Source organism: Apteryx mantelli, chromosome 2 (genome assembly GCF_036417845.1).
Source record: "Apteryx mantelli isolate bAptMan1 chromosome 2, bAptMan1.hap1, whole genome shotgun sequence".
In the NCBI taxonomy this organism is placed as follows: Eukaryota; Metazoa; Chordata; class Aves; order Apterygiformes; family Apterygidae; genus Apteryx; species Apteryx mantelli.
The window spans coordinates 155,645,537-155,673,439 of NC_089979.1; the positions used below are offsets into that span (position 1 = coordinate 155,645,537).

A 27,903-nucleotide genomic window follows, 5' to 3' on the forward strand; every position below is an offset into this window, starting at 1 on the left:
TTGACACTGAACTTTGAGATGGCCTTGCATGTTAGCTGCTAGAAAAAAGGGAGTGAGACTATAATCATTTGCAGTTGCAGACTAAATAATATATATCACTTTTACATTGGAATGATCCAGGCATCTGTGACCTAGAAGATGATATTAGCCAGGTTCCTTTTGAACACATTAATAGAACCTATTCCAGCTACTGAGTTTTAGAAAAGGTTTAGCTTATAATAATACCATTATTTTTTTTGTTGTTGCCAACAGAAATGTCTCTTTTTCTCCTTTTAATGACATGATTTAGCTGTTGGTGGTGAACATGCTCCACTTCTAGAACTTCCCACTTCAGAATCTGAGAATCTCATGCATGAAGACTAAATCCTGTTGTTCTCAGGCCCTTTTGTTGATCTGGATTTTTAGAATGCTCCTTTATAACTTCTCTGAATTTGAATCCTTAATGTTTGAAAATGGTTGTTGTGGATTTAACCTGTAAGCATATTCTTTCATATTTGTACCTTGGAGTAGACCTCTTTCCTTAGGATAAATGTAGTTTAATATCCCAGAGATTTTCATAATTTCACTACCAGTCCAATCACATATTTAAAAGAAAGTTGAAACTGAAGGGGTATTGTCCTATGCAGACACTTTGGTTTATAACACATAAAGCTTGCAGTTAGCAGTTTTTCACTATGCATGCATGCTTGTAAGAAAGTCTCCCCTCATCCTTGCAGAGTAAGAAAATTCACAGACAGTTTGGCCAATCTCAGACTGTGTCTAAGCTCCGAAAATAAACACTATCTTTCTTCCAAAATCTAAGACCTCATTCACATCATCAGATACATTTACAGAGGAGATGCGGAGTCATTGGATGCAAGTTAGAGTTGTGAAATATGTATGAAGGAAGAAAGTACTCTGCTAAATCACGGACACCTGGTTCATATATTTCTTGATGACTTGTCTCCATCAATCACACTGTCTATTAATATGATGCAAAAAAATCCTTTCTTGGAAAATGGCAAGAATTTTTGTTCTGAGCTGAAAAATATTTTAACCATTCTGAAAGTATTTCCAATGCTACTTTAGTTCACAGTGGCATGAATGCAAAGCTACATGCACCAGAGTGATGCTTTCAGTAATGTCTAACCATAGTATTCAACATTATCTGAAATATTTATAGCAAGATTATTTTTGATCAGTCGGAGTTTGGAACCCAGCAACTACTAATTCAGTACAAAGCCTTAAGGATATTTAGGCAGCAATCTGCACTTTTAGGTAGGCAAGTCTATATGATAGGCAACAGTGTCATTCTCATAAGTGTTTCTTCTCTGTTGCTCAAACCCACAAGGGATCTTCAGGACTTAAATTGCTGTTAGTCCCTGGGAAAAGTGGTCTAAGAGTTGACATTTCCTTACAGAGAATGAGTCAGCTTAAGGCAAAGCTGCTGGAAGGCATTCGTAAGCTAGACATTTGTCAATAGCTGAATCAAACAGTGTGGGTATAAACCTGAACTTTACCTAAAATGGCCAGGGGATGCGCTATGTGTTTCTTGTCACTAGGGACTCATACAGGAAGCTTGGGTTCAGAGTAATTTTCTGACTAATTTGGAGAAAAGATTTGAACCTAGGACTCTGAAATCCTCTAGTCCTGAGAAGGGTCTTGATCTGTCCCATTTGCTTTCACTACCCATTTGCTTACTTCTACATGACCTTAGTTTCAGGGTTCCCGTAAACCAGTAAGTGTTTGAGCCACTAACTTCTTGCTCTTTTGGGCTAAATGAATATTTCAGGCATATTTATTTAAAATTTGCTCTGATTTTTATGAATCTCCTTAGTCTACTGTGAGAATCACCATTAATTTCTCTCTTGCTATATTTATATATCTCTATCTATATCTGCTGGATCATTACTGGTAGTTTTTAGTCACCTGCTGGCCTGTAACGACTTGCAGGATCCCTGCAGTGCTGATTTGGCACCTCTCCAAGCAGCACTCTCTGTTACTCAGTAGGGATTTAGCACAGTGTAAGAACCTATAGACTGGCTGAGCCAAGGTATTAGAAGAGAGTTTTAAATAGAGTGCAGTCAGTGGGTGCCTGTGGCCTCATTTATTTTTGAAAGACTGTATTGATGTATCTCCTCCCCAGAATTCAAATGGAAATCTGGGAGAAGATCCCTTGAAAGACAAGCTAGAGAAAGAGGGAGACCCTCTTTACCCCCTGCATTAACATTTCAACCTTGCCTCAAGTGCTTAGTAGTGAGTTTGAGAACAAGGGAAATGATGTCCTGAGGCTTCAAGGCAGTACTTCCCCTTTGTTCAGATGTAGACCATCCTGTCTATATAGATTACTGTGCTTTAGCAGGAAGGGCTCCCTTATGTCCTAAGAAGGCAATAACTTCTCTTCACATCATCGCTATCTCAGCTGGGCAGTCATATTGCTAATTGACCTTAAGTGTCTCTGATACCAGAGACCATGCTTAAAAAGCTATCTATGCTTACCTTTGAGTACCTACCTATTCAGTAGGTCCAACTGCTGGCTAATAAGTCCTCAGATCTGTTATAAAAGACCAAAAAATTATATAGTGGTTTACGAGTCCATGGTTAATCTTCTACGACTTGTTTCTGATAGTAATATTCGTCTGTTTTTTCACTTGCAGGCTTGCAGTGCTGTATTCCATAAAATAACAATTAGAAAATTTTCAGTGATTTATAACATTTACAAAAATAAAAAAAAAAGGAGGTTGGTGATGGATAAAGTTTTCTGCCCAACTCTGCATAATGACTTGGGAAATTCAAGTCTGAGATGTTTTGGAATCTGAATTTTAGTTTGTAGTTGTTCAGTGGGAGTTTTCACCCTGAGGCAGACAGTGACTAAGCTAATACTTAAGATGCATAGGCAGTTAGTTGCCTATATGTGAACTGAATACTTTGCTAGCTAGGACAGGCTTATGGGTAGGAGTTTCTGAAAGCTAAGGAGGGAAGGAGGAGAGGTCACTCATGGACGTCCCACCAATTTGTGTGGCCCAGATCACGTGCAAGGGAGTGGCAGGAAATGTTTTGGATATACCTTGGTAGATCAGCTCCTAGATGTGGATGATCCCAATTTTTTGCATCTAGGGAAAGTTAAAGGTTGTCAGCCTTAGGATCCTCCTTTCAACAAACCAAAGAACTAGATGAAACTAAGTACATTGGTAATCTACACTATTTTGCTACATAGATTTACTACGGTCACACTGGGTAAGTCTTGGGCTGCTCACAGGAAGACTGGTAGGTGGGGCATCATCATGGACTAGTTAGTGGGATTTAAATTCCTTAGCTAATTTTGTGCTAACTTCTCTGCTTTGCTAACACCGACCAGGACACTGAGCCTAGACTATCTTAAACTAATCAACAAGACGCATTGACTACATGGCTATAACTTTAGTATTCAACTCTATGTTCAAGAGGTATATCTATGTCTGATTGGGCTTTACAAGTTTTAACTCTGTCTTGGAGGCAGTTGCATATTTTGGCTCACTAGCACACTGACAGAAGACAAGGAGGTAAAAATGTCAATGGTTAGAGCAATCACCCATAATGTGGGATTCCCAGACTGAGCACCCTTTTTTAACAGAGTAGAACGCAAAGTAAAGAAGAAAACTGGTTGCCTGTGGGTATTTTTACAATCTCCAAGAAAAAGCCTATTTAAAAGTGAAAAATAATTTGATATTAATTATTGCAATAAACATAGTTTTATTTATTTTTAAGATGTGAGTTATTTAAAAACTCCAGCTCAGTGACTACTAGCTGCAGAGAGTCTGCAGATTTCTGCAGTTTGGCATCTACAGAACTGTTACCTGATTTATGAAATGTAAATGTGGCTTTAGCTTTTTGCTCATGCTGCCTAAACCAGCAGATTTTGGCTTTCCCATTAGCAATGAAGAGGCAACAGATTCTATGGATTTGATTAAAATTGAAAAACAAATTATTCACATTTTCTAATTTACCCCCAAGATATTTCAAGCCATACTAAAGTTGACTAAAATAACCTAGAGAAAAATACTGTATTTTGTTTCCCTTTTTTAACTAGCTTCGGTTAAATGTACTTCATATTTAGGATTATCTGGATTATAACACTGCACTGAGCCTGGAATTTAGGGATGGATTGAAATATCAGATATCTATTGAAAAGACAGTACATTTCTCAGTATGAAAACAATCCAAGAATTAATAGGCAGAGCAGCCATTATGGAACAACTGTAGTATCTTCCCTCTTAAGAGACAGAGTATGTCATCTTAAAGAAGTTATTGTATGGAAGCCTATAGTCTTTTCATTGCTGGAAAAGGAATTCGTATGTGTAAAGTTCGGCATCTGCTTCTGTCTTTGTTGGCTAGAGATATTAATGCCCTGCTCTAACAAACCATAGGTCCTTCTGGTCCTGTAGTCCACAATCTCAACTTGTTTTGAATCAATTTAGTGATCAATTTATTAAAGTCAATGGAAGTCAAAGGCCCATTTTCTTGTAAGAGATTTGTGATGGAAAATATGAGGAACCCAACTCTTTTCTTTTTTTTTTTCAGAACTACCTGATGGTCATATCCATATACAGAGTAACGGTTCTGTTCCCAGTGAAGCAAAAAGCAAAACTTTCCAACAAATAAGAGATCATCATACTTCATGGGATAAATAACTTGTCCATTTACATTTTTGCATGAGCCTGTAATGCAAATAACTTAATACTCTGAGTGAATATTTAATGTTTTATTTTAGATCTATAATATAAGACTGATTTTTTTTAAAGAAGAACCTAAACAAAAGACCACATTAATTACCTGAAAGAAGGTTTCTTATTGCTGGAGTTGCCTTCCTGGGCAAGAAGTACACTGAGAGTGCTCTTTACAACCAAGATGTGTATTAACATGTACATGTGTGTAAGCTATTTGTTCTTCTTCTTCTTTTTCTTTTTAATGAATGGAACCTATGTTGGGAAGGTGGGAGGTCAAAAGTTCACATCTTCCTGCAGAATGATCATGAAAAATGAATGTGTACAGACTGGTGTGGTAAAATACTTTATGCATTGTAAAGCAGTATTAGAAAGTAACCTGCCAAAAATCTTGCGTCAGTTACAGAATGTCTGCGTCATCCTAAAAATAAAAATGCAATGTACAATACATTATTTTACATATATAATTGGAAATCACTTCCCCCTTTCCCTATCTGTTAATCCCGTAGTTATACAAAATTCTCTGTGTCTGCTCTGGTGGTGATGATAGCTCTAAGGCTGTATAAAGATGCAGGAAATATAGCTCCCAGTGTAACTTTTGGTGTTACTAATCAACTGTTGTAAAAGAAACACAGAGCCATGAGCAAAAATTCTCTGTTAAATATGCTTGCTGTTAGCCTCTAAATTAAGAAATCATCTGCAGACACTGCAATAGTAGTGAATATGTAGCAGCAGTAGTGTTTTAGAAATAACTGAATATAAAATACAGTATTTCTAATATCTTGATCATATATCTGCATGCATGTTAACAATTGACTCAAAGCAGTGAGGAACTTACATCCATTAAAGTATCTTTTTTACATACTGGTATTTATATTCCAGCTGCACCCAAAGATCCCATCTGAGCTGTCTCTGTGCTAAATACTGCAAAGATACACAGTAAGTCATTATAAAGTCTTCTTGATGAGGACTATTACTCTAGACTTACAAAAACTGGGAGAAATAGAATACTGCTTCTTTACTGTTACTGATAGGGAGCTGAGGCATAGAAAGATTTTTCCTAGAATTCATTACAAAAAAAGATTAGGTGAATTTTATGCTAGTGTTGGATATGTAAGAGCTTCTCACTGTTTTTCGAATTAATTACCATGGTATTTTTTTAGTTCATTAGTTCTTAAGACAGCAGCAATGTGATCTTGTTGCTGTTATCCTATTAGATCATAAAAGTGTTAGTAACTCCCTGGGAACTGGATCTCTAGGAACTGATTTAATTCAAAATGGGATTCTGCCCATATTAAAGTCAACAAGTTTTGCCGTTCATTTCAGTGGCTTTCACGTCTGTTCTGAGCAAATCCATAGGCTGATGTATGAGAAGCTTGAAGGAGGCTTGACATTATGGTAAGGTCTTACGATGTGAAACCCTTTGGATTTCAGGTAGGTACCACTTCTTCGCATGACCTGTAGCAGGCCTCCTGGCCATTCCTCCACAGGCTTGGTTATTCATACTAGTTTCCAACAACCACACTCATCTGTGTGGGGCTCTTACACAGCTGTGAGGTCTTTTTCACTGTTGGCAAGTGTGGGGTACAGTGGGCTGGAGTCATCTGTCTAAATGTTAAAATCTACAATGTAGAAAGGTACATGAGAACTCATCACTTTAGTCCCCCTTCATGATCAAAGAAGGACTGGTTTATGGAGTCTTGGGCATTTTTTACCTTGAAGGTCATTTTACCTTAAAGTAGATTGCAAAGTTGGACAGATAAATCTTGCCTTTAGAGTACAAATTTATTTCCATTGATTAAGAAGGGAAGCTACAGAGTCTGGCTCAGATGTAGATGTCTAAAATGTAAGTGAATGAGATAGTTGCCACCTAAGACCTATGAAACCTACAAAAGTAAGGTCTTAATTATGAAGACAATCACTATAGGCTTCTGCTCTGGAGACAATTTCACACACTGGGAAGAAATCATCAGTCTCTTCTTTTTAGGGAATATATGATCCATTCAACTGTAAAATTCTATCTTCTGTAGAGCAATCACTCTCTGAGGGCTGAATCTGATGTCTGAAATGCCTATGTTCGTGTACACATTCAGTATGCAAACAATGAATTATGTTGGCCTGCTATTAAAACATGTCAGCTCTATGTTGTTGATGGATGCCTCATCATATTGTGAAAAGTCTGAGTTAGCAACTTTATTATGGGTTTAAATACTTCACTCCTTAAGTACACTTATAATGTTGTATCTAATCTTCCTATCCCCTCTTTTCACTTACAAAAAATATTACAAAGACAAAACTTATGAGGTCTTGGGTCAGCCCAGCCAGCACCTTTATGTTGCATATGCTAACAATTTGTACAAAAGATACAGTGATAATCAAGTTATATAATACTGGAACAGTAATTGTTGACCATTTGCAAAAGAATAAACTGAAATGCAAGAGCTGCACATTGTGGAAAAGTCTGATTTTGAGGTTTTTAAAACACCACTAATGAGCTTTTCTTGAAACAAAAAGAAAAGAAAATGCCAACTTTGCCACTTAGACATCGTTGTTAAAGGCCTACTTACAACATTTTGCATCTCCAAAACAAATATAATAGCCTCTTAGAATAAATATTCTCTACACTGTGGAGAACACTAAACTCTGAAGAAAATGCTGCAAGGGCATGAGAAGGATGTAAACTGGCTATAGTCCAGCTCCCCATTTGTAGCTTATTGCTGTAAAATTTCCATATACTTCCCCTGAGTACAATGAAAAACTGTGTAAAGTGATACTTTTGGCGATGGATGAACTAACAGCACCAGGGAATTCTTACAATAAATTGGAAGAGGGGCAGCTTATACAGTTCAATCAGTTTTTCCTTGGAAAATGGATACATAAAAATATTGCTAAAGGTCTGCCTATAACATTTTCTTGGTATATTTAAACCTTGTTCCCAGACATTAGGCAACTTCACAAAATGTGGATTTGGGTACTGGCAAGCCTGAACATGCTTGAAACGTTACTGCAGCTTTTTAAAGGTGTGGTATGTAAGGAGTCCTCAGCGGAGCTGCATTTTAAGCTAAGGATTTACTTAATGCTGATAATGATACCTTGCTAACACCCAGTCCTTCAAACTGAGAATTAGACAGCAACTCTCTATTTTCAAAAAAGACACAGTCCTCAAAAAGTGAACAAAGGCAAGTGGCTGGATTAAAAACAAAACTAAAAAATGTTTTGCCATAAGCAATATATACACATGCTTAAGGTCAATATTTAGCAGTGCATGGGAAGATTTATGCTCCTGACAGTCAAGAAGAGTTATAGGGTTCTGGGATTTATTAAACATATAACAAATACTAAGTGCAAAGGTCAGATCCACAAAGGTATTGAGACCTGGTTCCATTTAATGCAGTGGGAGGTAAGAGCCAAAATATCTCTGTGTGGATCGGCCCTGGGGGAAGTAGACATGTCCTGTATTATGGGTAACATGAGGTGCAATTCAGAGCACATCCTGTTGCGATGTGAAGATCTTTACAGCCTATATACAGAGGATAGTTCAGACATGCCAAGGTAGGAACCTACTGTTAGAAAGGTGAATAATAAGTGGATCGCTGCAAAATGACCAAAAAGGTAAAACACTTATTTTAAGGATCTGAGCGGTTGGTCCACAATTTGAAAAGTATTTCACTTTACAGACAGCAAGTAATATAGTACACAAATAAAGATTTCAAGCTCAGATGAATAAGAAAATTGTTTCCTTCTTTATTTGGTTACCATGATCTGATGACAAACTTTTCTTTCCCACACACTAGTGCAAACCTCTACATACCCTGAAACAGCCAGCTACGGCTTAAGATTTATGATTATGTGTCCATGTAAGGGATAGCATAATGACGCCACAACCCTGGGCTTTAACCCCCTAGCCTGTCCTCTGCCAGGGACCCGGTTAAGGTGGCGTTCACTGTTCCCACCCGTGGCTGGCCACGTCTGAACCATCTGGGGCTGTGCTTCTGCAGTTGAAGAAAGAAGATTTATTAATTTTTCTTTTCTATTTTTCCTCAGCTTGATGATTAATTTTTTGTCCCTCTGCTGCTGTCTTTCCTTTTCACTCACCATCTCACAATATGCATGAGTGAGGAAGTTCTTTTAAGGGCACTCAGCATAACTGAATTTTGGTTTCTAGAGATTCTTTTTTTTATTTACTAAGTAACAGTAAAGAAAGCAGAGATTTTTTTGGGAGGATCAGAATTATTATCTTAAAAAGACACATGCTGCTTATCCAAAAACCTTTGCAAATTTGTCAGATTTGATATATTGTGCTGGTGGAAACATCTTTTTTTTTTAAAAAAGTCCAGAAGTTCTTGTCAATGTTTTCAAAATTATGTAATTTAATATTGTGTAAGTTTTTGAAGTTTTATGTGGATTTGTACCTGTGTATGTGGGTGTGGAGAGGAACTGGTGGATCTAATTCTTGTGCTCAGTATGGATCCTGTTTTTTGTGTAGCCATTTATTCCTGTGAAACAAAAATACTCATAAAAGTTACAAAGCAAGAGTAAAACCAAAAAGATTTTTCCTCATCTTTGATTTTAACAATGAATGTGAATGGTGACTATCAATAGATATTCAGAAGAGCTCTATTTAATAGACCAATCACACTGAAAAAAAAATATGGTCCTATAAGAAACATATTAAAAAAACAGTAAAAAATAAACATTCTTAGAGAACCATCATCAGCAGATGCAAATAAGGGTTGATGTCAAACAAAATGTTTTTAAACTGTGTTAGCTGATTGCTGATCAGAAGTAACTTGTATCTATGCTGGGAAGTGGCTCTCAACTTCCACAGAGTACATGCAAGTGAGAAAGCAGCTACTTAGCACATTTAAGAATTACCTTTGGGCAAAGCTGTGGCTTCCAATTTTTGCTGTGGATGAAACTCAGTAGGACCCTGCTAAGGGGAGGGGAGCAGCTGCCTGAATCAGAGTACAGCTGACTGTGATCAGGAAGCTCTTACCTGTGAGTGCATGCTGAGATCCTCTTAAGTTTGCTACCACACTGGGGGGGGGGAGGAGTACTACAGCTGAGCACTGCTCCACTCTCAGCAGCAGTGAGGATGAGCTGCCTTGCACTGGTGCCAGCTCTTGCCTTTGTACAAGGCTGAGCTGAAGAGCTCTGAGCTACTGCTGAGCTTGGACAACTAAAAAGGAGACTTGAACTTAATGCCTGCTGTCTCAGTCAGTGATCTTGGAACTGGGTATCCACTTGAATATTTGCACTGAATATCCACCGAGGCTCTCTGGGTGTGGGGTCAGAAGTGTTCTGGCACGTGGTGCATCAGGCATCACTGGTGATGCTTAGGCAAGAACTGGTTTTGGTACCACCAGTTAGGCATGCTTTAGGTCTAACTTCCTGTTTTGACTTATCCAAGGCACATAGGATATTGGGATTGTAAAAAGCTGAATAGTTTAAAAAATGTAAAAAATAATTACATACATTTAATATTGTTAAAAGCTTGCTCTTGGGATAGGCCTTTGTTTGTTAAGTTTCACCCTAGAGTAAAAATTTACTGCTGAATCATAACCTCTCAAAGATGGGGTATATTTGTGGAAACTTTGAGGCAACTTTAATTGTATTAGTGGCTAATAAGGAATGGCCAAAGTAAGACGTCTGGCCTCTGTGCAAGCCAGTTTTGGAGGGTTTTTTATGGCATTGCATGGGGTTACACAGCATGGAAGCCAGAAGCATTTTTTTTTTCCTCTCACATTTTACTCAGAAAACTTTTACAGTTTTCTAATGAAGGATCATTGCATAATGTCCTGGAAAAGTTCCCTCCATCTTCCTAACCAGAGCTTTAGATAAAATAAAATAGGTCCCCATAGAATCCATCTCAGTTTTATCCAAGAACCACCTGAATTTTTTGTGGGGTGTCTAGTCTGATGTAAACTGACAGGATATATCTGATTAAGACATCCAGCTTTCTGTAGTTAAAATGGGGTTAAAACATCCGGAAGTGGACTTAAACTAAGATGCAATTTCCTAGGGGTAGAAACTATCAGGCCAACTACCAAAGGAGGTGGTAGACCAATTTCTGTAATCTTTCCAAAAGGTGTGCTCTTATCAAGGTTTTTGGGGAGATAAGCCTGTGTACAGAGCAGGTCAGATTATGTGATACCAGTGGACTGATCTTACTATAATGTTTGAAAACTTAGATTGATGTTTTAATAGTTAATAAGGAAAAGGTTGAGTCACTCATACAGGGGCTGTTCTGGTGCTACTTCAGTCTCGAGCAAAAGCTGAAAGTATCAACATCTCATGAAGAAGCTCAGCTTGAAAGAATTTCATTGCAAGTACAGAGCACAAGGTGCTAAAACAAGAGCAAGGATTCTGGGTCAGCAAAGGTGGTGTCATCTAGTATATATTAAGGTATGAGAGATAACTGTTGTTACCAGACAAAGACCAACTAATTAGTAAGTGCACTGCAATAAATTAGTAGAAGTGGGATCAGGTGAACTCAGGCGGTTGCAATAACCTACAGTGTGCTTTGCAGAAGCACTTAGGCAGCCCTCTCACCTACCATTACAGGAGGCAAGGCTCATTTTGTATGCATTAAGTGTGAAAGTATGATCTTATTTTCCGCTGGATTCATCAGCTGTGATTAGTATTCTGAAAATGCAGTGCATATCAGACCGTATAAAAGTAGCATCTTTGCTTTATAGCAGATAATTTTGGTGGTGAAGACAGTGACTTGTCTGACAAGAACACTGAGCAGCTCCAGGTACCTGAGTTTATCAAGAATTTTTTAAAATTTTGGGGTAGATTTCACTTTGCAACCAAATACCTCACAAACTAGCATTTCCTGCAAATGAGAAACCTTGCTTTTAGACCACATCCAAGTAGCACAGCCCTGATTCATTTTTATTAGTGATACAACTATGTACTTCCATAATGTACTTCCATAATAATTAGGATGACTACTTGCTACTTCACAGCCCATACTTGCTGACCCAACAATTAGCTCTCAAGAAAACAAAGGAAAAAGACACAAGACTGATATATTGTGTCTCATTACTGAAATTGCTCTTATTACCCACAATATCTAAACTTTATTACTGATAATGATGATTTTCAAGTATCCTTGGGAATTTAGAGAGTTCTGCAGTTCAGAAATGCAATAGCCTGGCCAGCACTGAATGTCATAAGTAAATAAGCAGCAGGAGAAATTCTAACTTCCAAACAGTCCAGAAGCCAAACAAAATATTATGGGCAGAAAAAAAAAAACAAATCCAAACATAATTATATAGCTGGAGTTCAGGTTGTTTGGACTTGGAATGAAGCTGCTTGCCCAGTCCTATCAGGGGATCTTCACAGTTCCAAACCCACGTATGCCTCCCATTTACTGTTTCTATTCCATACCAGCTTACTATTTTCTGCTCAACTGGTAAGCAGAAGTTGCTTTACAGTTTATTTTTCAGTCTGTACTTATCATCAACTGTCAGACAACAATAACAGTCAAAAAAGTGAGCTAGTCCATCTGCCTTTCAGGCAATCCCTCTAGGAGAGGCTTTCTTTATCTGGATGGACTTCCCCCTGCTCCCCCATTCTTTTTCAAAGGCCTATCCAGAAAGAGTGTTTCTAAGTAGGCCATAGGAATAGCAAAGATGGCATTTAAATTCTCCTAATATTTTTGTAAAATGCTTGCACTTTAGAATGTCACACTCACACTAATTTAACAAGAAAATATTACTATTTATAGAAAAAATGTTCATGATTTTAAGCTCAGCTGCACTAGAAAGAGTAGAGAGGCAAGGAGGCTATGATTTTATTTCAGTTTTAAAGTTAATCCTCTCATATGCTAAGATTGTATTAAAAGAGTATTTTAGATTCTGAAAAAGGGACAATAGAATTTGCAGTGGTTCTCAGAAGTATTCTAACTGATGTAAAAATGATTTTTCTAAACGAGAATCAGCAGACTTTACATTTTCTGATGTGGAGATGTCCCTTATCACTATGGTTCTGCAAATGGTACAAAGTTGGCAACAACCTTTTCTTCCTTCAAGAAAGTATTTTATTTGTATAGAAAGATGCTACTATTCCACAGCTTGTCGTGCTGGCTTTTGACTCTAGAGCTCCATGCCCTCTTCCCTATTTTGCTTTCACTTAGTTCAAAACAATTTCCAACTCTGTCAAGCCTCTCTCTTAACCATTTGCTGTCTCATCAGCCGGTTCTGTGTCTTTGGCCTGGCCACAAAGAATCCGATCACTGCTGAGCAAGGGAGTCAAGAAGCTTTAGAGGACTTTGCAGAAGAAGAATAGGCTAGCTGGGTTGCTAATGGATGAAATGAGTATGTTAGGCTGTTGACGAGCATTTTAGCCAGGGAGAACTGGTGTTAGCCAGTGTAGGCACCTATTTTTGAAGGAGGAAAGCGCAGGCTTATGTCTATATCATAATCAGGGATGGATGCCATTGCTGTGTAGTACTGTGCTGTGTACTAGACAGTGCTAAAGAGAGGAGGAGTTAGAGAGTCCTCAGACACCAAATTGTTTAGCTTTTTTTTCATTGACTTTCTCAATAGTAAAAATAGTTTCTCTCTCTGCAAGTAGTAAACAATAATGTGCTAATTCAGAAATTATCAGTGCACTTTAATCCAACAAATTATTACTTGTATAATGCTTACTTTTGATAACAAGTACATGAGGACTCACCATGAGTGCAGCTAACAGAGGCAGCGAACAGACGCAGCAGTTTGCGCAGCAGTTTGCGCAGAAGGGCGCGCGAAGGGACGCGCGAAGGGCCCTTCGTTTCTGTTCCCTGTGGTGTAGGTTTCCTCAAGTATGGTCGTGACACGCCGCACAGCGCGTTCCCCAGTGGCTGTTGGAGTTGCTGTGTCAGAGGCTGGGACTCAGACCGACTCTCTGACAGTAGATGCGGCTCTACAGGTCTCAGGCTGCAGGGAGTGCTTGGGGCCTCTCCGGGAGGCCTGGGCTGGCAGTCAGCTCTCCTGCAGGAGGTGTGCTGCTGTTGGCGAGCTGTGTTGTCAGGTAAGGGAGTTACGGGAGGAGGTCAGTAGGCTGCGCAGCATCCGAGAAGCAGAGCAAGAGATAGACAGGGTATTCTCGGAGACTGTGCAGCTTCAGGAGTCCCAACCCCCTGCAGCAGTGGAGTTGCCGGAGGGCTCTGTGCCGTGTGAAACGGTACATCATAACATCGTAGAAGAAGACTGGAAACTGGTCACTGCTCGTGGGAGGAGAAAGGCTCCTACTCCTCCCGAAGACCTGAAGCTGAAGAACAGGTTTAGTGCCCTCCAGGATGAGGAGGAGATGGGCATGGCTGCCAGGGAAGTACCTGGGACAACAGACCCTGTGCCCTGCCGGAACGCCCGGAAAAAGCGGCGAGTGATTGTTGTGGGGGACTCCCTGCTGCAGGGGACGGAGGCATCTATCTGCTGACCAGACCTCTTGTCTGGAGAGGTTTGTGGCCTGCCAGGGGCTCGTGTGAGAGATGTCATGCAAAGACTGCCTAGGCTCATCCATTCTTCGGACTATTACCCACTGCTGCTCTTCCATGTGGGTGCCAATGACACCAAGGGCAAACTGGAGACCATCAAGCAGGATTTCAGAGCTCTGGGGATGGTGGTCAAGGGTCTGGGAGCCCAGGTCATCTTCTCCTCAATCCTGCCAGTGAGGGGGATGGATGAGAGGAGGAGGAGACGGACTTTCCAGGTTAATGACTGGCTGCGCCGCTGGTGTTGGCAACAGGGTTTTGGTTTCTACGACCATGGGACCCTGTTTGAAGATTGACAAATGTTGGGGAGAGATGGGATCCACCTCACGAGACGGGGCACGCGGGTCTTTGCCAACAGGTTGGCCAACCTGGTAAGGAGGGCTTTAAACTAGGAAAGATGGGGGAAGGGGAGAGTTATAGTGCCAGGGTAGTTGGCAAAAGACTGCTCAAGTCAGGATGCCTCCAGCAGGTGAATGCAGCCAGGGAAGTGTGCATGGGATGTGGCTATGGAGGATCCTCTGGTATCCCTCCTGGGAAACCTGCATGCTCGATCACCTCCCTGAAATGCCTGTACACCAATGCACGCAGCATGGGGAACAAACAGGAAGAACTAGAGATCTGTGTGCGGTCGCAGGGCCATGGTCTCATTGCCATTACAGAGACATGGTGGGATAGCTCGCATGACTGGAGTGCTGTCATGGATGGCTATGTGCTTTTTAGGAAAGACAGGCCAGGCAAGCGAGGTGGCGGAGTTGCTCTTTATGTGAGAGAGCAACTGGAATGTATTGAGCTGTGCCTAGGGGTGGATGAAGAGCGAGTCGAGAGCTTATGGGTAAGGATCAAAGGGCAGGCTAGCATGGGTGACACTGTTGTGGGTGTTTACTACAGGCCACCTGATCAGGATGAGGAAGTCGATGAGGCCTTCTACAGACAGCTGGAAGTAGCCTCACAATCCCAGGCCCTGGTTCTCATGGGGGACTTCAACCACCCCGATATCTGCTGGAAAGACAACACAGCTAGGCACAAACAGTCCTGGAGGTTCCTGCAGAGCATTGGTGACAACTTCTTGACACAGGTGGTGGAGGAGCCAAGGAGGAGAGGTGTGCTGCTGGACCTCGTACTAACAAACAAAGAAGGACTGGTGGAAGATGTGAAGGTCGGGGGCTGCCTTGGCTGCAGTGACCATGAGATGGTGGAGTTCAGTATCCTGCGAGGAGGCAGCAGGGCACCAAGTAGGATCGCAACCCTGGACTTCAGGAGAGCAAACTTTGGCCTCTTCAGGGACCTACTTGGAGGAATCCCATGGGTGAGGGCCCTAGAAGGAAGGGGCGTTCAAGAGAGCTGGTTAATATTCAAACATCACTTCCTCCAGGCTCAAGAGCGGTGCATCCCTATGAGTAGGAAGTCAAGCAAAGGAGGCAGGAGACCTGCATGGATGAGCAAGGAGCTCCTGGCAAAACTCAACCAGAAGAAGGAAGTATACAGAAAGTGGAAAGGGGGACAGGCCACTTGGGAGGAATATAGGAACGTTGTCAGAGTATGCAGGGATGTGACGAGGAAGGCTAAGGCCCGTTTGGAATTAAATCTGGCGAGAGATGTCAAGGACAGCAAGAAGGGCTTCTTCAAATCCATCAGTAGCAAGAGGAAGACTAGGGAAAACGTGGGCCCTTTGCTGAATGGGGTGGGTGCCCTGGTGACGAAGGATGCGGAGAAGGCAGAGTTACTGAATGCCTTCTTTGCTTCAGTCTTTACTGCTCAGGCCAGCCCTCAGGAACCCCAGAGCCTGGAGGCAAGAGAGAAAGTCTGGAGAAAGGAAGACTTTCCCTTGGTGGAGGAGGAGTGGGTTAGAGATCATTTAAGCAAACTTGACACCCACAAATCCATGGGCCCTGATGGGATGCACCCACGAGTGCTGAGGGAGCTGGCGGACATTATTGCTAAGCCACTCTCCATCATCTTTGAAAGGTCATGGAGGACAGGAGAGGTGCCTGAGGACTGGAAGAAAGCCAATGTCACCCCAGTCTTCAAAAAGGGCAAGAAGGAGGACCCAGGGAACTACAGGCCAGTCAGTCTCACCTCCATCCCTGGAAAGGTGATGGAGCAGCTCATCCTGGAGGCCATCTCCAAGCATGTGGAGGAAAAGAAGGTGATCAGGAGTAGTCAGCATGGCTTCACCAAGGGGAAATCATGCCTAACCAGTCTGATAGCCTTCTATGATGGAAAGACTGGCTGGGTAGATGAGGGGAGAGCAGTGGATGTTGTCTACCTAGACTTCAGCAAGGCTTTCGACACTGTCTCCCATAATATCCTCATAGACAAGCTCAGGAAGTGTGGGTTAGATGAGTGGACAGTGAGGTGGATTGAGAACTGGCTGAATGGCAGAGCTCAGAGAGTTGTGATCAGTGGCACAGAGTCTAGTTGGAGGCCTGTAGCTAGCGGTGTCCCCCAGGGGTCAGTCCTGGGTCCAGTCTTGTTCAACTTCTTCATCAATGACCTGGATGAAGGGACAGAGTGCACCCTCAGCAAGTTTGCTGACGATACAAAACTGGGAGGAGTGGCTGATACGCCAGAGGGCTGTGCTGCCATTCAGAGAGACTTGGACAGGCTGGAGAGGTGGGCAGAGAGGAACCTCATGAAGTTCAACAAAGGCAAGTGCAGGGTCCTGCACCTGGGGAAGAATAACCCCATGCACCAGGACAGGTTGGGGGTTGACCTGCTGGAAAGCAGCTCTGCGGAGAAGGACCTGGGAGTGCTGGTGGACACCAAGTTAAGCATGAGGCAGCAATGTGCCCTTGTGGCCAAGAAGGCCAATGGGATCCTGGGGGGCATCGGGAAGAGTGTTGCCAGCAGGTCGAGGGAGGTGATTCTCCCCCTCTACTCAGCCCTGCTGAGGCCACATCTAGAGTACTGCGTCCAGTTCTGGGCTCCCCAGTACAGGAGGGATGTGGCACTACTGGAGCAAGTGCAGCGAAGGGCTACAAAGATGATTAGGGGACTGGAGCATCTCTCTTATGAGGAAAGGCTGAGAGAGCTGGGCCTGTTTAGCCTGGAGAAGAGAAGGCTGAGTAAGGAAATCTTATCAATGTGCACAAACATCTTAAGGGAGGATGTCAAGAGGATGGGACCAGACTCTTTTCAGTGGTGCCCAGCGACAGGACACGAGGCAACGGGCACAAACTGAAACACAGGAAGTTCCATCTGAATATGAGAAAAAAACTTCTTCACTGTGAGGGTGACAGAGCACTGGAACAGGTTGCCCAGAGAGGTGGTGGAGTCTCCTTCTCTGGAGATATTCAAAACGCGCCTGGACACGATCCTGTGCAACATGTTCTAAGTGACCCTGCTTGAGAAGGGGGGTTGGACTAGACAATCTCCTGAGGTCCCTTCCGACCTCAACCATTCTGTGATTCTGTGACGTGTGTTCATGCTCCATTATCCACAGACTGCGGTCACACTTCATTTCTGCAAATGGGAGCATTGTTCAATACCCTAGGAAACTCTTAATTTCTCCATTTTTCCTGTTTGGTGTGTCAGCTAAACTGATACGGCCCAGATTCACATTAGAGTTCAAAATGTGCGCATTCAAAAGTTGATAGGATTCACCTACAATAAATAAGTAAATACCACTATTATGACCCATGTTTGCCTTGTGGAGTGGAAGAGATTTTAAAGTGAAATGGTGCTATATTCTTTTATATATATATATATATATAAATATATATAAACACACACACACATATATATTTACATACACACACATATATTTACATACACACACACAAAAACATGCAATGGTTCAGGCAGGTTAGTGTGTAAGGTTATTCAATGATCTTTGTTTAAAACATTTTTAACAAAATCTAAGTCAGGTAATGGAGTAACTGAGTTTGTTTGCACAGCATTAATTCATCTCAGTAGCATACATGCATTATGAAACAATCTTTACTTAAATGATTGTGCACTACAAATTCTGTACTGCATTTTACAACACACAGGACAGATTTTTCTTCTGAAAAAGAATCAGGATTGTCTAGGGTATCTGAAAAGCCCCCTTTAATACATACACATACCATAGAAACAGGGAGTTAAAACTGTAGCTATCAAACTAAATGACAACAGTACTTACCAATGTTTTCTGCCTGAAGTGCTCAAGGAGATTTCCAAAGATGTCAAAAAATCTTTATAATCTAGTTTGCAAATGAGGTAAATGGAAGCACAGGGAAATCTTCATCTGGATTTTGAAGACTATTCTGCATTGCTCTTTGTAATGAACAGAAAAAATTAATGGACCTCAATTTTCTTCCTTTTCTCAAAACTATTTAAAATTAGGGTTTAGATGGTTCACAATGAACTTTGGAATCTCTTTCTAAAGCTTCACACACAAGTGTATTAAAAGCATATGTCTTCTTGCACTCTTTAAAGATGGAAAGAGTTCTGCCCATATTTACATATTTTCATTCAAAATCTCCTTTATTCTCAGTTAGTAACAGAAAAGCCTTTATTATTCTCAGCTGGGCCCAGTCCCACAAAAAATTCAACTCTGTTTGCCTTCATCAGATGCATATCACACCAACATTTATCCTCACTAATCACCACTCCCTCTGGCACTGACATTATCCTGGGGAGTTTCCTACTCACCTGACATCAATTACCCTAGACCCTGCTGACACTTAATTCATATCATCATAGTTAATTAATCATTAACCCCTTCACTGCAGTCAGTGTTCTGTAATTGGTGTTCACAGCATCTGCAAAACGTTAAGCACATTTGACTGTACATTCATCATGATCATTTCCCATAGAGGTACAGGAGGTACAGTGTACAGACTTCAGCTATGTTGCAGAAGTATAATATCATCCAAATATACTAACACTAGGAAAAATTAGTATTCCTGATCCAGCACCTGTCATAAATCTAGCAGCTGCATATCTAGCATTCAGTTGTCTTTGGAACCAGTTCATAAAAGCCTGTTCTCACAAGGAGAGCAGGAGACCTGCCTAATCACTTAACCAGGGCAAGCTGCTCATGGAAATGCACAGAGCTCATTGAGGAGCTAGCTAGGAATTTCAAAAATATTTTAAAATATTCACATATTTTTGTAAAAAATACTCACATATCTTCAGAAAGTCTGATTTAGAATTTAAACATTTTCAGCTCACCGTAGCAATAGGACTTTTCTCTTCATCATGATACAGATAGAGCTTGGTAGCCAAAATATCTGAATAGATAGATGAGGAGAATCCACAGCTAGCCATGCATCTCTGGGGCTACTTTATATTATGTAGATAAAATCATGAAGGGGGAAATTCTTTTCTGTAAAGAGAGGCTAGAATTCTACTGATACTCCAAAATTCACTTGCCCAGAATAACATTTCAAATTTCCTATTCATGGGAGACCCATAGGAAAGAAGTGTACTGTATATGGACTCTTCAATGTAGGACTCTAAACATACAGTGAGAAGTGTAAGGAGGCTGACAAATAAGAGAAGTGTCAGGGATGGCCCCTTTCAGGGGGCAACTGCCTAGTCAGAAACATGAGCAAATTATCCATTAGTATTAGTGGATTGGATTATTATAGTAGTTCTTTCTTATTTCTTGTAACCTCTTTTCATGTTTATCTTTGATGGTAAGCTGCAGCTTACCATTACACATAGAAGTCTACGAAATTGCGTTACTCTGAAGGAAACGAGTACAAGAATTCATACAGAAGATGTATCACTAGATCTCGAACGAGCAAAAAAATGTGGAGGTCCACATGTCTTCCATGCTTACTCCATTGAAGGACAAATAGCACACCACTGATGAGATGTTTCCTGGGTCTTTATATTCTGCTTTTATTTTGTTTTGCTCTTAGCTTAACAGAAGAGAAATATTTAAAGAGCTGAGTATCTAACAAATCTCATTTTAGAAACATCAAGAAAGAGGTTAATGAGGTTTCAAAATAGGGTTAAGTGGTACTGCCATCACAGGAGCTGTGAATGTTTGTAGAAGATGTACATGAAAGAAGACCCATTTTAGTAGTTCGGAAGATTTGTGCTTTCATTTCTTCTTCTAGCAAGATAATGTCAGAGAGATTTTAAATTTTTTATTAGAGGTGCTAGATAAAATAGAACAAAGCCACATTTACTGATCTTATATCTTCATTAATCAGGTTGCAGAGATCAATTAACACAGAAATAAAAATTAACTATTTTTTAAATATGTATTTCTCTTAGAAATATCTCAATAGCAAATACATCAAAGATGTACATCAGTCCATGTCAGATTGAAATCAAACAGTTTTTCCTTGTGGCCAGGCATAATACAATCATATCTATATATCAATGCCTATGACTTCACTTTGAAAACAAAATAAAACAAAAATAATCAAGAATTTTATTCTCTCCAGTTCCAAAAAACTAATGGCACCAATTTCTTACAAATACTTGCAGATCTACACAGTAGGTCAAAGTCTCAGGTGATGTAAAACAAGCTCTCGCTCTTACAGTCAATAGTGTTATGTTTATTTTCAGCAAGTAAGGAGCTTGCCCAACATTTCCAATGGAAAGTATATTATTGAAGGAATCTTTCATTGCAGGAATGGAAGACGATTGGGTTATTTCTTGTAGCTGGAAAGAGTCCAAGCACAGCTAGTTGAGAGAAAGTTTCTTCAGAGAAATGACTTTTTTTTCCAAATTTTCCTAAAGAATTCAGCCTGAGGCAGGCAGGCAGTATGTAAAATTTCAGTCCAAATAGTTGAAGTGTGACAAATTTATTAGCAATTGAAAATGGGATCTTATTGTGAGATGTGTCAGGCAACTTTAATAACAGGGAGATCTTTTCTGCTCCACCTGTTATACTGTTATGTTTAAAGGCATCAGTGACTGCTATTAATTCCAGACCTGGCTGAAATGGATATGTCCTTCCCATCCTTTTTCAGGCTAACTGAAAGAAAATAATAATTCAACCCGTATATGGAATCCAGTAACAGGAAAAACAGAATCTGTTTCCCAACCCAGTTCTCCCAAAGGTAAAGCCTGAGCAAAGCAAGGCTTCAGAGGCTGGGAATTTGCCTTGTGGCTGGTTGTAAATGCAGCCCTGGGAGGCTCTATAGCAAGGACTGTGTGCGAGCAAAAGGTTGACACTCTGCAGAAAGTCATATACAAAGCAGCAGTCATGAGGGAACAAGAAGAGCAGCTCTTTGTGGCATAGGAGAGGCTTGCAAACTGTGAGCAAGGAAACTTCTGGGCTATTGCTTTTTCAGCGGCATCTGTTCTACATTTGGTAGGAACCTCATCTTTTCCACTTATCAGAAAAAAAGTTTCTGATGTTCATTAATCACACTGAACAAAACAAAATTTATATTGGTGTGTGTTTATTTATTGTTCTTATTGGCCATTACATACATACACAGTAATTTCATTTGCTTTACTACTTGATATGTCTACCTGCACTCAATTCCTAATAATATCATAGTCAGAGAAAGGATTTTTAAATGGCATTTGTCTATGCAATCTAGAATTATAATAAATCAATACCTACAATTCTAGTTCATGCACTGTATGATTTTTATGTTTCTCTTTATTATATATAAAGATGGTACCACGCTTCCTAAAGGGCAGTGTTACCTAAAAATGTAACTCATAGAATCACAGAATCACAGAATCACAGAATCGCTGAGGTTGGAAGGGACCTCTGGAGATCATCAAGTCCAACCCCCCTGCTCAAGCAGCGTCACCTAGAGCACATTGCACAGGATTGCATCCAGGCGCATTTTGAATATCTCCAGAGAAGGAGACTCCACCACCTCTCTGGGCAACCTGTTCCAGTGCTCTGTCACCCTCACAGTGAAAAAGTTTTTCCTCATGTTCAGATGGAAGCATCTGTGTTTCAGTTTGTGCCCGTTGCCTCGCGTCCTGTCGCTGGGCACCACTGAAAAGAGTCTGGTCCCATCCTCTCGACACCCTCCCTTCAGATACTTGTACACGTTGATAAGATCCCCTCTCAGCCTTCTCTTCTCCAGGCTAAACAGGCCCAGCTCTCTCAGCCTTTCCTCATAAGAGAGATGCTCCAGTCCCCTAATCATCTTTGTAGCCCTTCGCTGCACTTGCTCCAGTAGTGCCACATCCCTCCTGTACTGGGGAGCCCAGAACTGGACGCAGTACTCTAGATGTGGCCTCAGCAGGGCTGAGTAGAGGGGGAGAATCACCTCCCTCGACCTGCTGGCAACACTCTTCCTGATGCCCCCCAGGATCCCATTGGCCTTCTTGGCCACAAGGGCACATTGCTGCCTCATGCTTAACTTGGTGTCCACCAGCACTCCCAGGTCCTTCTCCGCAGAGCTGCTTTCCAGCAGGTCAACCCCCAACCTGTCCTGGTGCATGGGGCTATTCTTCCCCAGGTGCAGGACCCTGCACTTGCCTTTGTTGAACTTCATGAGGTTCCTCTCTGCCCACCTCTCCAGCCTGTCCAAGTCTCTCTGAATGGCAGCACAGCCCTCTGGCGTATCAGCCACTCCTCCCAGTTTTGTATCGTCAGCAAACTTGCTGAGGGTGCACTCTGTCCCTTCATCCAGGTCATTGATGAAGAAGTTGAACAAGACTGGACCCAGGACTGACCCCTGGGGGACACCGCTAGCTACAGGCCTCCAACTAGACTCTGTGCCACTGATCACAACTCTCTGAGCTCTGCCATTCAGCCAGTTCTCAATCCACCTCACTGTCCACTCATCTAACCCACACTTCCTGAGCTTGTCTATGAGGATATTATGGGAGACAGTGTCGAAAGCCTTGCTGAAGTCTAGGTAGACAACATCCACTGCTCTCCCCTCATCTACCCAGCCAGTCTTTCCATCATAGAAGGCTATCAGACTGGTTAGGCATGATTTCCCCTTGGTGAAGCCATGCTGACTACTCCTGATCACCTTCTTTTCCTCCACATGCTTGGAGATGGCCTCCAGGATGAGCTGCTCCATCACCTTTCCAGGGATGGAGGTGAGACTGACTGGCCTGTAGTTCCCTGGGTCCTCCTTCTTGCCCTTTTTGAAGACTGGGGTGACATTGGCTTTCTTCCAGTCCTCAGGCACCTCTCCTGTCCTCCATGACCTTTCAAAGATGATGGAGAGTGGCTTAGCAATGACATCCGCCAGCTCCCTCAGCACTCGTGGGTGCATCCCATCGGGGCCCATGGATTTGTGGGTGTCAAGTTTGCTTAAATGATCTCTAACCCACTCCTCCTCCACCAAGGGAAAGTCTTCCTTTCTCCAGACTTTCTCTCTTGTCTCCAGGCTCTGGGATTCCTGAGGGCTGGCCTGAGCAGTAAAGACTGAAGCAAAGAAGGCATTCAGTAACTCTGCCTTCTCTGCGTCCTTCATCACCAGGGCACCCACAAAGAATGAAAGTTGATTTTTTTGCTTTGTGTCTTTAAAATTATAATTTTAGCATGGCTGTTGAATGGCTGGATGGCTCATTATCTTTACATACTGTATATGTTGGCACTGTGTAACCTCCACAATATATAGGAAGTTATCTTTAAATCCAAAATCACTAACATAGTAAAACACTGGACAATCTGTTCATGTAGTCACATTAGCAGAGATTATTTTAAAAGTACAGCTTTACCACTACAGATGGCAATGGATTCTTGGTTATCATTATACCTCTGGACAATGAGATAATTGCAAATTACTTAATAATTATTTCTTACATTTTCAGAGTATCATTATTAACATTTTAAAATTGTATAATGTTATAGATTTCATTTGTAACAAAAATGAATTTAATTAACTTCATTTAACAAGGGGATTGATATGATTTTTCCAGTCTGTGTGTGCAAAATTTACCAATACACAGATTTTGTGAGGGACCTAATATTATGGAAAATGTTTGTCTCTCTTTCCATGAGATTTTCTACATACCTCTCCCTGAAAATACAATCTTTTTATGATTGTGAATTAACTTTTGCTACTTCCATACTTTTTAGGTGGTAAGACATATAACTTAGTGGTATATACTTTAGTACAAATGGAGTAATTCTGTTTTAATTAGAGGTATTCTCCAGTGATACAAAAATCCATCACTGAATTTCTTGTCTTACTGTTTAAAGTAAGAACTTTATGCAATTGAGTAAGTAACATTCTCCATTCCTTTACAGCAGGGAAACTTAAGCAAGAGATTGATCAGGGAATATAATTCTTTGATATACTTTGTCCAATAGATCTTTTGTGGAGGTCAGCTGGATCTCCCATTGACCTCAGCAGAACAACAGTTATGCCAACATGAAGAAGTTGTTGCATTGGAGAGTTGGAGAACGTGGCCACTAATTTAAAGACAGATCTTGTACTTCAGATCCCACATGTTAAAACAACAAGAAATACTTGTTTTCCTGACTCTCTCTCTCTCGATTCTGAACACATAACTGTTATGAACTCAGCTTTCTGTACTCTGTGACTGCTCTCAGATTAGGGTCACTTGGCTAGCAATGCAACACTCAGCAGCCGCACCAAGCGTTCACCAGGCAGCCCTCTCCAGCAGTGCTTATTATACTTGTGTTTGCAGCATATCTTGCTGAGTAATGCACACAGTCTCACTGTTGGCAGAGTCTGTGTAGATCACCCCTTTAAGTGAGTTCATTAAAACTGTCATTATCTAATTTTCCTAGAAGAGTTGGGGGCGGGGGAAGGGAGGGGAAAGCTGCTTTTCTGAAACTGAACATTTGATTGTGTAGATGTTCCCCTGCTGCTGGCAGCAAACTGCAGGAAACATGGGACAATCCTTGGAAGAGAGCAAGAGGTCATTGAACGTGCGGCCATGCAGCTAACGCAGTGACTGGACATTCCAGCAGTCTGGATAAGGATTATTTATGTTGTGACTATGTCTAAAATGGCCTGGGCACTTTCCAAATACAAGAGTAAAAACAATCCTTGCACCCAAGAATTGGAGCTTAAGAAGACACAGATAGACACACAGTGGAGACTACAAAAGGATACAACAAAGAAAACAGGTGATGAAGCTGAAGACAGAGATAATTAAAAGTTTCTGAAGATGATTGTTCTGTTTAATGTTAATACTAGCACTCACACTGATAGCACTGCTAATGCTAGTATTAATACTAATACCCCTATCTCCCTTTTACAAGTGGATTCCTTGTCTACCTTGTCTGGAAGCTCTGCCTCCACTACCAAGATCCCTTATGCTGTTACTTTCACAAGATAAATAATCTCTTCAATTAGAAGACACAGACTAAGTCACATGTCTTGAAGCAGAAGTTTTGATGTACACAGATGATAATAAGTAATTGTGTTTTCATCAGGGGCTTAGGTAATTTGCAGCTATGGAGAATTTGCCACTGCATAAATTTTGTGCAGCAGAACTGTACCCCATAATCTCTGTCCTGATGACTGAAGACAGTTTTTAAAATAAGGATAAACTGACACTGTTATTGCAGCCTGATGTTGTAGAAACCCTGAGAAGTTTGAAATACTCCATTTGTTTTGCCTGGAGCCCTTGGGATTACAATACAATACAGTCTTGAAGTGTTGGCAGCATCAAAATACAAAAATAATACCATAATTTGTGATAGGGAGTGGAGAAACAAAAGCATCACACAGTGAATTGGGCTGCCTGATGATCTACGTGCCAGATGAAGTCTGTAAGAAATGCCGCTGATGCCATTTCTAACCTCTTCTCCTCTAGAAGCTTAGAAAACAGCTACAAAGATGTTTTAGGTCAGGGACAGACTGTCTGGATAAATCCTAGGATTTAACTCCTGGTTTCCTAAGTCAGGACAGCACTGAAAGGATACTTTATAGATAACCAGGCTATGTTTTACAGAGACATATATTTGTAACTTTAATTTATAGCTGTATGATTCTAACAAGAATCGCTGCTGGAGCCACTGATGAAGGCAGTGCAGTGCCACAGTGCTGAAACTGTAGCCTTTGGCCTTGCTCCATATCCAAAGCTCCCTATGAATGCTTAAAGTCACTGTGTATATTCATGGAAAAAAGTCACCATGGGGTACAAGACAATCAATGCACTGAGTTGGGAGCTGCTTCAGCTGTCAGTGGTATATTCTGCAGGCAAAGGACTGTTTTAGCCTTGCCCTTCTGGGATTTAGTTGTCTCACCTGAGGTCTGATGAGGGGTCTCTCTCATGCAAGTTTCTTGGCTTCTGATGCTTTCCTGAGGACAGCTGACTTATTTAAAAATAAGTGGTGGTGTGATCATTCCTTTTCTTCGAAGCACAGCCCTAGGGGCCATACTGTTCAGTCTGGTCAAGACAGAGGCCTTTCTAGACATTTCCTTAGGTGCCAAAGGAGCTTTAGACAGGTCGAAGCATTGACCATTGATGAAGAGCTGCTTACAAATTTGGAGGGCTGCAAATTTGACTTTAATTTCCTAAATCCTGCTGATCTCAATCTTTTTGGGGGCCTTAGTCCTCAGTCTGGAATACAGCTACAGAATAACTCTATGTTGGAATCATTACTATACTAGGTTTCTCACACTTCTCTTCATCGTTTAATGAGGAAGAAAGTGAGGAAACTTCCTATCGGAAGCAGAAAGCACCAAACTGTGGTAACTATTGATGGGTAGAGGAAAGCACAGATCTATAACAGGGATGCAAGAAGCTGGACAAAAGGGCAGTATGGAGGAGATGGGAAGCAACTACTGATACGGAGAAGGAGCCATACTTAGGAAGTGAACTGAAAATTGTATTTCTTTAAGGGTTGTGTGCATGTGTGTGCATAGTTTTCAGGGCAAAGCCAAAGAAGGTTGAATAATAAGACTGGAGTCTGTGAATCTGGGGTGTCTAATTTATTTCCTCTGCCTTTTATTGAGATGGAGATAACATCCAGAAAATTGCTAAAGTGAATGACATAGAAAAAGATTTAGGCAAAAGAATAAGAAAATAAATTGGAAAACCACAATAATGATACGGCTTCTGAGAGGAGAGTATGTGATGTGCTTCATTTTTAGATTTTTCTCTTTTAATGCCTCTCTTCCCTCATCTTAGGGATGTTCCTTAGTTTGTGCAAATCCTGCCTAAGTTACAGAAAACTGAACCAAGCAGTCAGAGCTTTGTAGAGCAACATTTAGTGATGTCTGTTTTATTTAAATCTGTTTTCAGAGTACAAATCAGTTTTTAAAACATATTAATTACAGAGCTCAGTTAAAGAAAAAATTTCTTTGATGCTCTTCTTGGTGATGCTCTTCTGGTATAAATGTCAGAGTGGTGAGTCCCTGTGCTTTATGCTTTCTCCTTTCAAACCAGATATTATCCCAGGACTCTGTAACCCAGGTTGAGTAATGCCATGAAAAAATGAACATATTTGGAACTCTTCATTCATCATTCTGAAAGTGCTGGCTGTGTCTGAGTGCTGGTATATTTTACTGCAAAGGTTCTGGGCAAGGTTTTGAAATGTATTAGCAAGCAAATTCCTCCTGTCAGTTATTAGACAAAGGCCTTCCCAGAATTCTCTGCAAATATTTCTCCAGGTGCAAAAGCCTATAAATAGAGCAGGACACCTGTCTGCACAAGATTTCAGTCTTGTGCACTACTGTTGTGGTCTTAAGGTGTTGAGGTCATAGAAGGACTTCAGAGTTATGGTGACATAAGAAAGAGAAATCAGTTTCTTCTTACCTTAGAGCAAGAACTGGATGGAGGTTTCAGATGAGACTGTAAGTGGTGATGGTGAAGGCAGTCACTCATATCCTGAAACGAGCCAGATGTTTAAAGACGGAGTTTAAAGACGGTTTAACT

At 41.1% G+C, this 27,903-nt stretch overlaps 1 long non-coding RNA gene across 1 annotated transcript; it reads right to left on the reverse strand.

Moving 5' to 3' along the window:
- On the reverse strand, nucleotides 1-27,803 carry LOC106489968 (uncharacterized). The gene is made up of 3 exons (XR_001293502.1): nucleotides 27,784-27,803; nucleotides 2,493-2,533; nucleotides 1-35 (listed from the first exon to the last, which is right to left on the reverse strand). It is a non-coding gene; the product is annotated as an uncharacterized lncRNA (long non-coding RNA).
- Nucleotides 27,804-27,903: the final 100 nt, after the last annotated feature.